We start from the raw sequence: 12,152 nt of genomic DNA on the forward strand, positions 1-12,152 counted from the left end.
ACCACTAATTATCTTCTCTTTAGTTTGGCATGCTCAAATTAGGCTGAGGCTTGACCAGGCTCCCCATTTTGAACTATGTGAGGCCCTAATTCATGCCCAATTATCCAACTCCCCCATACCATATGTATCAGGATATATTCCAAACTGAAATTTCACAGGCCCAAGGCCCCGTTCTGATAATGGGATGGGCTCCACTGCCCCCAGTTAGAGACAATAAGAACATAAGAATGGTCCATGCAGCCCAGTATCCAGCTTACAACAGTGGCCAAGACAGGTCACAAGTACCTGGCAGAAACCAATTAGTAGCAACATTCCATGTTACCAACCCTGGGGCAAACAGTGGCTTCCCCATGTCTATTTCAACAGCAGACTATGGACTTTTCCTCCAGGAACTTCTCCAAACCTTTTAAAATCCAGATACGCTCCTATTTGTTTTGAAAGTGTTTACATGTAATTTTATTAGGATTTATTTACTGTCTTTTTGAAGGAATTTATTAAGGCCGTATACAGCAAGAACAACTCAAACATATGCTATACACAATTCAAACAGTACAAAGTATGGCATACTATTCTATACTACAATGTCAACACAATCTACTATAATAAAACGCACCCTCAACATTCTGAGGACACTGACGTCACTGAAGTCACTCAGACTCCCAGAACGGTTCGTGGATTCATGGTGGTGAAGCCATCCCACTGACCCGTGCCCCACCCTCGCATCAAACGTCATGACGTCGAGGGCGGAAAAAAAAATTTAACTAAACAAACGGATCGCACCCATGCAGGGGGAGGAGCAGTAGGGAAACACACGGAGCGTGTTTCCCTACTCCTCCCCCTGCCGACCCACCCGCGGAAAGGGAAACCACTTCCAAAGCTCCGGAGTCCACATGACTCCGGAGACCACTGTTCCGACATCCAACACCCCCCCGCCAAACCTCTAAAAGTATAAGCCCCGCCCACAGATTGGTAGATCCGCCCCCCCCCCAAAGTTGCAGGTCAAAAGAAGGAGGTCCAACACCCCCCCCCCCCCACAACAACCCTCTCCTAAGCCACCCACCTTCACGTTGCTTTGCCAGCGGGGGACCCGAAACCCCACCAGCACAAGTACTGTCTGCTGACTACGGTGTCATCTTCGGCGTTGCTAGCCTGTGCAGGCAGGGCTTCTGTGCGTCTGACGTCCTGCACGTGCAGGACGTCAGACGCACAGAACCCCGCCCTGCACAGGCTAGCAACGCCGAAGATCGCTGGAGGACTCAGACTCACTCAGCACACACAACACAGGACTTCTGCTGGCGGGATTTTGGGTCCCCCTCCAGCAAAACTACGCGACGGTGGGTGCGATGGCGGCGGCGGCCGGGTGCATCGCCGTGGGTGGAATGGCGGCGGGGGGCATCGCACGGAGGAGGCGCTTCATTCCTTCTTAAAAGCATCCTCCATCCTCCCTCCTCCCTCCTCCCTCTCCCCCCCCCCCAAAAAAAAAAAAACTGAATCATACAACACACACACTCATCTGGCAGCGCTTCCTCACCCCCCCCCCCCCACACTTACTCACTCACTCTCATTTGGCCACACTTCCTCAACGCCCCCCCAACACACACACTCATCTGCCAGCGCTTCCTGAAACCCCTGACCCCCCCCCCCCCCCACACACACTCACTCTCATTTGGCCACACTTCCTCAATGCCCCCCCCAACAGACACACTCTCTCTCTCATTTGGCAGCGCTTCCTGAAATCCCTGCCCCCCTCACACACACTCACTCACTCATGTAGCAACCCCCCCACCACCACACACACACACACTCAGTCTCTCAGATCGCACCGCTTCCTGAACCCCCCCCCCCCCACACACACACACTCGCTCATCTGGCAGCGCTTCCTGAAGCCCCCACCCCACACACACATTCATGTGCAAACACTTGATAAACCGCCCCCCCACACTCACTCACTCATCTCGCAGCACTTTCAGACCCCCCCACACACCTCTCTTCTTCCAAGCTGAAACCCCCAACACACACACCCCCACACACACCCCTCCAACACACACACACAATCTCTCATCTACCAGCGCTTCCTGAACCCCCCTCCCCCCCCACACACACTCACTCTCATCTGCCAGCGCTTCCTGAAACCCCGTACACACACACACACTCACTTTCTCTCATCTGGCAGCGCTTCCTGAACCCCTCTCTCATCTCGCAACGCTTTCTGAAACCCCATACACACACACTCACTTTCTCTCTCATCTGCCAGCGCTTCCTGAACCCCCTGCCCTCCTCCCCCCCACACACTCACTCTGTCATCTGACATTGCTTCCTGACCCCCCCCCCCCCCCACACACTCACTCTCTCACTTGCATCTGGTAGCGCTTCCTGAACCCCCCGCACCCCTCTTCTTCCAACCTGACCCCCCCCCCCAAAAAAAACATCCCCCTCCCCCTCCTCCAGCACACCAATTGCTTGGGTGCAGTGGCGGGAATCTCAGACACCAGAGACAGAGGGGGGGGGGGCCTGACACCAGACAGACACAGGAAGGGAGGTATCTCTGTCACACACACACTCTCTCTCTCACATACAATGTCTTTCTGACTCTCACTCTCACACACTCTGTCTCACATTGTATCACATTCACTCTCTATGTGTCACACAGTCACTCACACACTCGCTTGGTCTCATACACTCACTCTCACAGAGAATCTATGTCTCACACACACTCTCTCTCTCTCACACTGTCTCACATACGCACTTGCACACACTCTCATTCTCACACACACACTCTCACAGACACACACACCCAGACTCACTCTCTCTCTCACACACACACACTTTCACTCTGTCTCTCACACAGTCACTCTCACATACTCTCCCAAACATACACACTCCGAGGAAAACTTTGCTAGCGCCCGTTTCATTTGTGTCAGAAACGGACCTTTTTTACTAGTATACAATAAGACATTTTATGCTTAAATCCTTTTTATTAAAATAGAAAATAAAACAAAACAACCAACCAAGGTACAAATATTTTCAACACGGTGAACTGTAAAGCCAAAACAAAGGAACTAAAAAGAAACCCTCCCCCGAGCAACCCACAGGCCCCCCCACCAAAAAAAACAACAAACCACACTACAAAAGTGATTCTGTCCATGTGTCCCGCCAGGAACTATTCAAACAGTAAGATTAAGTACTCTATTACAAGCTCTGTGGGTTAAGGTATTCCAAAAGTGTCCCCAGATTAATAAAACATTTTAATAGACAGCACAGGGTGTAAGCAAAAATGGAATGTATAGATAGATAACAGAGTTACAAAAATAAGGGACTAATTTAAAGGTAGTTGCAAATGAGCTCAGAAAGGTCATTTGAGTGTCCCCTGGTCTTTGCACTTTTTGAAAGAGTGAAAAATCGATTTACTTCTACCCGTTCTACACCACTCAGGATTTTATAGACCTCAATCATATCCCCCCCCCCCCTCCCCCCAGCTATCTTTTCCAGGCTGAAAAGCTCTAACCTCTTTAGCCTTTCCTCGTGTGAAAGCAGTTCCATCCCCTTTATCATTTTGGTCACTCTTTTGAACCTTTTTCTACTTCTACTATATCTTTTTTGATACACGGCGACAAGAACTAAACAAAATACTCAAGGTGAGGTCGCACCATGGAGCAATATAGAGGCATCATAATATTCTCAGTCTTATTTTACATCCCTTTCAAAATAATTCCTAACATCCATTTGCATTTTTGGTTGCCGCCTCACACTGGGCAAATTTCAGAATTTTATGTACGATGACACCTAGATTTTTTTTTCTTGAATGCTGACTCCTAAGGTGGACCCTCGCATCAAGTAATTATGATTTGGATTATTCTTCCCAATGTTATCACTTTGCATTTGTCCACATTAAATTTCATCTGCCATAGAGATGCCCAAGGTCTTCCTGCAATTTTTCACAATCTGTGTTTTGACAACTTTGAATAGTTTTGTGTCATCTACAAATTTAATCACCTCATTTGTCATTCCATTTCCAGAACATTTATAAATATGTTAAATAGAACCAGTCCTAGTACAGATTCCTGCGGCACTCCACTATTCAGCCTCCTCCACTGACAAGAATGCTGGAGAGTAAGAGCAACAGCACACCGCTTTAGCTCTGAGCCACAGGAAGACACCATGAAGGCATCAGGGATGCTGCAGACCATCTCCAGGGCATAACCCTTTTTGATCATTTCCAGAACAGTGGTCCAAGGTGATGTGGGCCCACTCATGGTGAAAGAAAGACAACTTGCCTCTTACTGGGACCACTGAGGGGCCTGGCACACCACCAGAGGTACCCGAATCTCTAACACCTTTTCAGACCATGAAAGGAACCCAACATAAAGCCTGGGTCAAGTGCTGACCCACCTGAAACTGGTCCACTTCCTGGAGGAACTTCTAGTTGCTAGGGACCACTGAAAACCTTTCTGCCAAAGTTCAAGAAGCTTGAGAGGCCAAGCCTTGCTTATATCCTTCACTTACCTCTCCAGGTGTTTGGGTGTTTCCCCCCGGCCTACCCTATAGCTCCCAGGCAGCAAAACTAATTGGGTGTGCCTAGTTTAGCTTTATTGTCTTGTTAAGGGCATATAACTGAGTATTAAGGGCAGAAAGCAACCCTAGGTGAGCAGGGGGATGGCCCAAAAGGGCAGTTGACTGCGCAGCTACATGGAAGCTACGTCCAAGGTCCAATTGCATAACCAAAGTGTGACCTAATACAGAGGAGGCTAGCGACCAGGAAGAAAGACGCACCAGATTGTAAAGGATGCCAGTCAGGAAGGCCACACCCAACTCCAGATGAGTCACCTTTGGGAACTCTGGCAACTGCTGCAACCAATGCAGCATAGCCCTAAACCAGGTATCTCCCACAGGGCCAGGTGTCCCCAATGGAAGGCGGCCTGCAAGCTAGATGCTCTAAAGGCAAACCTTAGCCTAAGTTGCTGCTCCACTCCATTCTCATGGAGCTCCCTGAGGAACAAACCTCTAGCACCAGTACAGAGGTCTTTTTAGCGACTGCTATGACTAGTGCGCATCGCCTTTGGGGCACTTCCAGTACCCTTCCATCTCCTCAGGGGCAAATAGATACAGGCGATCCAGGCCCATGGTCCCCCTGAGAGCCCAATCTGGGGACTTCCACTATGCCAACATAATGCACGAGAGTGCCTTGTAAGTGGGAAATGCTTCAGGGGCCACATCAGTCCCTTCAAAAGAGGGTTTTCTTCAGAGGAGTCAGCAGGCGGCAGTTCTGGAGAGCCAAATGGACTCTGAAACAGTACCAATTAGATGCGAGAGCTCCTCCCATCTAAAAAGATAGATCACACGGGACTGCTCAGAATCCAAATCTGAGAGGAACTAGCGGTTGAAGAGTCCCTTCAGATGCTACTCCGAGCCATACAGAGCCTGAGATGCCACCTGGTTTCTCCCTGCAATGCTTAGCCCCCTCACAGCGGGGGTGACCGAATGCTGAGGGACTGGGTGATTAAAGAGTAATAGGCATTTGGAGAGTACTGGAAGAATGGTTGGTGAAATAAGAGAACTTTAGATTTTTCAGGAATTATAATAAGGCAGTTTTCTTGTATCCAATTTGTTATTTTGCAAAGGTCGTCACTGAGATTTTTAATACTGGTAGGAGTTGGGTGATCTACAGTTGCAAGAATTTGAATGTCGTCCACGTAGACGTATAAGGTAAACCCTAAGGATTGAGCTAGTGTGCTATAGCACTGAAACAGTCATAACCATCCTGATCACAAAATTCAGAAGAATAATAAGCCAAGGCCAGTCAATACTACTACTACAATTCAATATGTCAAGCACCTTTGATCTAGTAGATTACACAATACTAATGATCCTGCTCGACAACATAGGAATAACTGGAGCAGTAGTAGCCTGGTTCAACGGTTTTCTAAGAACTAGATCCTACCTTGTTAAGATGTGCAATGAATTTTCAGCCTCCTGGATCCCTAAATGTGGGGTCCACCAGGTTTCTCCTGATATCACTAATATTATTCAAGGAGAAATTAGACCTTACCTGCTAATTTGCTTTTCTTTAATCCCTCCGGACCGGCCTTCCAACCTGCTGGAAGGCGTGCACAACCCATCAGTCCAATCTTGGGCCAGTCCGGAGGGATGCTAAGGAATGTCCTGATAGCTCCACTTGGAAGGAACTGGAAAAAAAACTGGTTTAAACCCATTCATATATGCAATGTCACCATCCACATACCTTTCAACAACAGCATCACAGAGATACTGGATAAGGCCAAAAAAGGACTCAACCCTCATGGAAAATTGGGCTACAATTGTCAAACAAACAACTTTATTTTGAAATCTCCTGTGAAATGTTGTACTTCTTATCAAAACAAAAATTTCCTGTTTTTTTGAGCCAAAACAGCTAATTTATTGTGGACAGAGAAGAAATTGGAGTTGTGGTTAGCCCTGAGGTAAACCGTGGGGAATGATGCATCCGGTTGTGGACTATTGTAGTTTGCTTCTGCTTCTTTGATATGTAGTCATTTTCTTTAAATTTAGTTTTTCCTGGGGGGGGAGGGGGGTATAGGAATGGGAAGGGTAATGTTCAATGCATAATAGAGGGACATGTGTATTATTAGATAGGAGAAGGAGCACATCAAGAGGACCCGCCAGTAAATACTGTTGAGATAATACACTGAGTAAAACACGAGTTATTGGAGTTTCATATAAAAGTTTATTGTAATAGTTATGCAACTGCACAGTAACTATACATGTACACATTATAAATATAGAAGAAGACAAGGAGGAAGGGATAGGGGAGAAAAGTTTGGAAAACATTGATGATGGACGTTTCAGGTTTAGTAATGTGTACTAGACTTCGCTGTTATACAATTTATATTGACTGAGATGGAATTGTATACTAAAAATAAAAAATTGTTGAAACATAAATTTAGTTTTTTCTTTATTATTTTTGCCCCTAAAACCTGTGGACCAAATATCCATTGCCCCATGTAAACCGCATTGAGCCTGCCATGAGTGTGAAAGCGCGGGGTACAAATGTAACAAAAATAAAAATAAATAAAATAGTATTGTGGGTATTATGTTTTGACTTTTGTATAAATAAATTTCTAATCTTTTCAGGTTTATGAATAATATATACTTGATTGTTTTGATAAAAGGATAAATACAATTAAAACAAAACAAACTCCTGTGTGGAGAGGGTATTAAATGGGTTATAAGCTTTACTACAGCTAAAATTGGGCTGCTTACGGGGTTACTTCCTTGTTATGCTGTGGAGGTGGCTGAATGGTCCCACAGGAATTTTGGTGAGGGATGGAAGGGATTAGGTGACAGTTGTTGAGTGAGAGAGAATTGAAGTTTTTGACAACTCAATTTGGTAGATGGGTGGCTGTGGATGCCACCAGTGGACAAGGATTTTATATTTTACTCACATGTCCATTGATCATACTCCTGTAATGATTTTTCTTTATTGATAAAAGCTTGTTGTTCACGCTTTAGGGGTCTATAATTGAGCCAGCCTACTGGTCAGATCACACTTTAGTATGGGTGTGGTTGCAGGATAGCTTTAAGGATCAGAGCTTGCTCTACTGGAGGATGAATGATAGTTTGTTAGATAATCCCGCTATTTTGGCATGTGTTCATCGACATTTGGAGGACTACCTTGCTTTTAATGATAGGGCAGATGCATCACAGAGGGGTTGTGGGAGGGCTTAAAGGCAACCATGTGGGGGTCACTTGATTTCTACTGCCACTTTTGTTAAAGAGGAGGGTGGAGGACTTAAATAGACTGCCATGGTTCAACATTTAGAGACTGTGCATAAGCATTAGCCAGAGAGGAAGAACTTGAGGGTTAGGCTAAAGGTGGCTTAAGTTAAGGATAGGGACATGGAGGATCTGAAGTATCATCTTCAGTTACTAAAACAAAAAACTTTTGAATTTAACAAGATCAGTAGTTTACTGGCTCATAGACTAAAAATCAGTAGAACTCAAAACAATATTTTGCGAGTCAAGAGAGCAGATGAGAGTGTTGTCTGGGTTAATATGTGAATGCTTTGTGGAGTTTTATAAAACTTGATATACCCTCAAGGAGGAGGTGGGGGAGGTTGCTACTAGATATTTGACTTCTTTTTTTAACTTGTAAAAGGTGGATCCCCAGGATGTAGACCATTTGGACATGCCCATTTCAGGTGTGGAAGTTAGACAGGCCCCTTTGAACTATGAGGCCAGGGAAGAACCCAGAATTGGATAGATTTTTAATCAAGTTCTATAAAATGTTTTAGGATTTGCTCATCCAGCCTATGGTGGGTCTGTTTAATTCATTAAGCGAGGGTAGTACGCTTCAATATTTTATGCATCTGGTGGGGGTTATGGTACTCCATAAAAAGGGAAAAGGATGCCACTTTCTGTGATTCCTATTGCCCAATCTCTCCTGGGTATTGAAACAAAAATTTTTGCCAGAGTGTTAGCCAACAGGTTAAGGAACTGGCTCCAGAAGCTGGTCCATCCGGATTACTCTGGATTTGTCCAGTGTTGGCACACTGGAGACAACCTGCAAAGGGTTCTGAATTTGAATGCCAATGCAAAGCGGCTTAACCGAAGCATGGTCTTGCGCTCTACAGATGCAGAGGCAGCCTTTGACTGGGTCTCTATGTTTAAGATCTTGGAACGGGTAGGATTGGGGAGTGGATTTGTGTGCTGTACACTGTCCCGCTGGCCTGTATTAAGATCAATAAGACTTTTGAATTGGGGAGAGGAAAGACAGGGTTGCCTGCTCTCTCTCCTACTCATTCAATTGGCAATTGAACCTTTGGCTCAAAGGGTACAGGAAAGAGTTTCTATCACGGGAATTATTCATGATGTGGGTCATAAATTGAGTTTGTCTGCTAATGACCTCTTGTTTACTTTGACTAATCTTAAGTCCTTAGCAGCAGTTATGCAGGACTTGCAGAGTTAAGGAGATGTGTCTGGTTTTCAAGTAAACATGCATAAATCTGAAGTGCTTAACATCAATTTATCTCCTGAACAGCTGGCCGAGGTTCAGACTCTGCTTCCGTATCAATGGGTGAAATCTTCTCTTTGCTATTTAGGCATCTATATAGGGGGCCCATGTATTACTCTTTTATTATTTAAATTATAGACAGCTGATATGGCATGTTAAGAGGGATTTAGAGCAGTAGGATAAATATTCTCTCTCCTGGGTTGGGCATACTGAAACTGTTAAAATTATACTACTTCCCAAACTGTTGTACCTTTTCCACTCCTTGCCTAAATGCTTGGAGGACAGGGTATTGTCAGCTACAGCGATTCATTTGGTTTCATCGCCGACCAAGGTTGGTAAGGGCAATTTTGTTTCTTAGCAACGTAGAAGAGGGTTTAGCTGTGCCAAATATTAGGAAATACTATCAAGTGGCCCAATTGTGTTTTGTGGTGGAATAGCAGGCCCAGGTTAAGCCCTGGGCTGACACTGAGCAAGGGGCTGAGGGTGGCATTCCCTTGATGCTCAGAATCTGCCGATTACTCAAATTATCCAAGAGTACTGTTCCTGGAGCCTGCTGGATTCAGCACCCACAAGTGTTAGCACAGACACTGCACTCTATCACATAAGAATTAGAGGTGAGATAAAAAGTCTGCTTCCAGAAGGATTCCAGCTAGGAATACTATCTACTAGGACAAAGATCCCTTTTACCTGGAATGGTGGTATCTATGAAAACCGTTGGAATTTAATCCTCCTCCTCAGTTAGTTCAGCTGCTCCCCACTTACTCGGGTACCAAAATAGAGTGCAGGCTTGTTTGCGGAGAAGCTCACTGCATTTAAATCAGAGCCTGAATGGTTTGATAAAAAGAGAAGGTCTTGCAGGCTCTCAGATCTCCAAGAGTGAGTTCCCTGTGGTGAGTTCTCTCACCAGGGAGGGGGAAAAAAAAAGTCACCATGCTCAAGGACTACAGAGTATAGGAATTAACCAAAAGGAAGTTCTAGAGACTAGAGAAGGACCAATCTTTATGTACATTGGTACATGCTCCTCTGGTAGGGATTCATCTCTAGATGCTAGAGACTCCATGGACTTCTTACCTTCATATCTTTTGGGTTATATACATGTCCTTATATATCAACATATGGTGAAATGTTTTTTCAGCTCGTGTTTTATTTGTCCAAATATAAGCATGTGCATTATTGTTACCATACCATCCCCATTACAGCATGATAATCATAGTACTCATTTGTTTTGACAATATTTCACGTTATCACATTCTTCTTGCCCTTATTAACCATTCCCTTTTCTCCCCTTCCCGCCTATCCTTTAATGCATATTACACCAAGCAACGTTACACACCAATTTCTTTACACCCTACTGCAGTTCTGGTCTGCCTTTTGTTGGAGGATTGCCCACAATGAGAGGTGGTATTATATTAGTCACTTGGATTTTGGTTGCCACCAGCTGTAATGAAGACTAGCACTAGAGATTATCTTCAGCTCTCTCCAGAAGCTTTTAGTTCCAATTGTTATGGGATATATACACAATGGAGCTCATAACATTTATTGTAAAAAAAATTGAAGATTATTATGTAACTCTATTCATTTCTTTTTTTTATGTTTGTATTGTAAGCCACATTGAACCTAAGTTCCACTTGGGCTAATGTGGGATAGAAATGCCATAAATAAATGTTTATCTTTTTTTCAGACCATCTTCATTATCGTACCCATATGTTGTGACTGAGTACGTTGTCTTTATGTATGATTTTATCATTCCTTTATTACACGTTTCTTTGCATTTTGCTATATATTTGAATATTTTGTGTGTAAATCTTTTCATTATGTATGTATATTTTTTTGTAGACTCCTGATGCCCTAGCGGCTGAAACACGTTTGTGTCGAGTCTTTTTACTCAATAAACATTTGATCTCAAGTACATATCTTTCCAGTCTTTGGCATCCGTGCTCAACCTCCCACTCTTTTTGTCTTGCTTTTTAATCAAGAAACATCCAATAGAGCTCAGGACCTCCGCTTGCTATGTCACTGGGTAATATAGAGGTATAAAGTGAGCTCTATTACTCTGAGCTCCCTCAGAGCACTAAAATAAAATACTTAGAAAGTCCTGCCAAATTCCAAGGAGAATGAAATCCCTGCTCCCAGGTATTCCCGTCAGACTACTAACAAACCATGAGAAAACCCTTTTAACTGAAAAGGACCACTCAAAGAATTAGCAACAAAGTCAGGAGGTCAGAGACCAGAGTTACTTCAGAAGGATGCTCAAGATGGCCACTCTTCCACAACTCACATGTTAAGGCACAATAAATGTCTTTTTTTTTTTTGTGGCTGAGAGATAGCTGTTAAGTTGGGTACTGGCTTGTTTCATGGTCAGCATTTAGAGGTCACTGGGACCAAAAGATCCACTGATTGCAATAAGCATTGCCTGTCAGGGGTTCCCTCTGAAATGTGCCCCAAGGATTTCGTCAGGCATGTGGGCCGTATGCCTGCACCCATGACCTAAACACCATTTAAGATGCTGCTCCTGTCAGCAAAGGAAGATGGCAGCAACCTGAGCTCCCCTGAGCCAGCTGTATGAAAAGGCACTCCCCCCCCCCCCCCAACTACTCATGGTGCTCTGTAACTGCACACCAAAAATACAGATTTTCTCAAGGCTCATCTTGATTTTAGATTTAAATAGAAACTCTGGCTAAGGGAAAAGAAATCAGTGTGCGTGAGTGTGCATGCATTGGTGGGGGAGGGCGGGGGAAGGATCAGACTCCTGAGTTATCCCCTTCTGTCAAGGCCTGCATCCTTAAGTGCACCCTGAAAATGACCTTGAGCATATAGTCCAAGCCAGTAGGAAGGACTGATGCTTTGGCCTACCGCTCTGGAAGCAGCAGTGCTGCTGGTCTAAACAATCGGCCTCTAACCCAAGCTCCCTCAGAACTACCTAAAAAAAAAAAAAAAAATCATCTCTCTGAGATATGGGTGCATACTCTTACCCGTTTCTGCTGATCACTAGTATAGCTTGTAACAAACGCTGCAAAGTTCTTCTGATGCCTTGAGGTAAGGAAGCAACTTCTCATCTAATTATTTAAACCCCTTTCAGGGGAAGGAAGAACACAGTGGTGAACAAGGGCAGAGGGAAACTTGGGCTCTTGAGTATTGTCCCTGCTAC

General features: G+C 44.7%; 1 protein-coding gene across 1 annotated transcript in view; it reads right to left on the bottom strand.

The window, feature by feature from the left end:
* Positions 1–12,152, bottom strand: part of LOC115471567 (E3 ubiquitin-protein ligase MARCH6-like) — a 284,950-nt gene that overhangs the window by 41,852 nt on the left and 230,946 nt on the right. The window lies entirely within an intron of this gene.

This window comes from Microcaecilia unicolor, chromosome 1 (genome assembly GCF_901765095.1).
Source record: "Microcaecilia unicolor chromosome 1, aMicUni1.1, whole genome shotgun sequence".
NCBI lineage: Eukaryota > Metazoa > Chordata > Amphibia > Gymnophiona > Siphonopidae > Microcaecilia > Microcaecilia unicolor.